A 716-nucleotide genomic window follows, 5' to 3' on the forward strand; every position below is an offset into this window, starting at 1 on the left:
AGCTCTCTGCTGCTTATAGCGACTTTCACTGATTCAGCTTTTGTTTACATGCTGTTTAGAACTGATTGTTACTTTAGCTTAGCAGTTAGCTCTGGCTTCTCCGAGCTGGAGGGGAAGCACAGGATGCTCGGCCTGACTGTTGCCAAGGTGATCAGGAGGATCTCCTGGGAGGAGTGGAGGCTCCACTGTTGGAGGAGGACACATGGGGCTGAGGAGACGCCCTCCTCATCCAGGTTCTCCACGTCACCCTGGATGTCTCTTTGCTGGATTGTCTCTGCATCCAGGACACATGGAGACACAGAGGAGCCGCCTCAGCTGCATTCAGGACCCAGCAGGTGCAGCTGTACAGAGACTGTACCAGCCTTCTGGTTTCCACCTTAACCACTTCATCCCAGGTATGTTGTGTATTATCATTTCATGCAAACATAAAATTCATTTTTGATCCAAAACCTTTTTCCTCAAGCCAGTTTGCCAATTTGAGCCCGATGAATCCTGGCATTGTCATCTTGGAATATGCCCGTGCCATCAGGGAAGAAAAAAATCCATTGATGGAATAACCTGGTCATTCAGTATATTCAGGTCAGCTGACCTCATTCTTTGAGCACATACTGTTGCTGAACCTAGACCTGACCAACTGCAGCAACCCCAGATCATAGCCCTGCCCCCACAGGCTTGTACAGTAGGCACTAGGCATGATGGGTGCATCACTTCACCTG

The sequence above is a fragment of the Seriola lalandi genome, unplaced genomic scaffold (genome assembly GCF_002814215.2).
Source record: "Seriola lalandi dorsalis isolate HSWRI2012SDOR001 ecotype SW California unplaced genomic scaffold, Sedor1 jcf7180002054478, whole genome shotgun sequence".
Classification (NCBI taxonomy): Eukaryota; Metazoa; Chordata; class Actinopteri; order Carangiformes; family Carangidae; genus Seriola; species Seriola lalandi.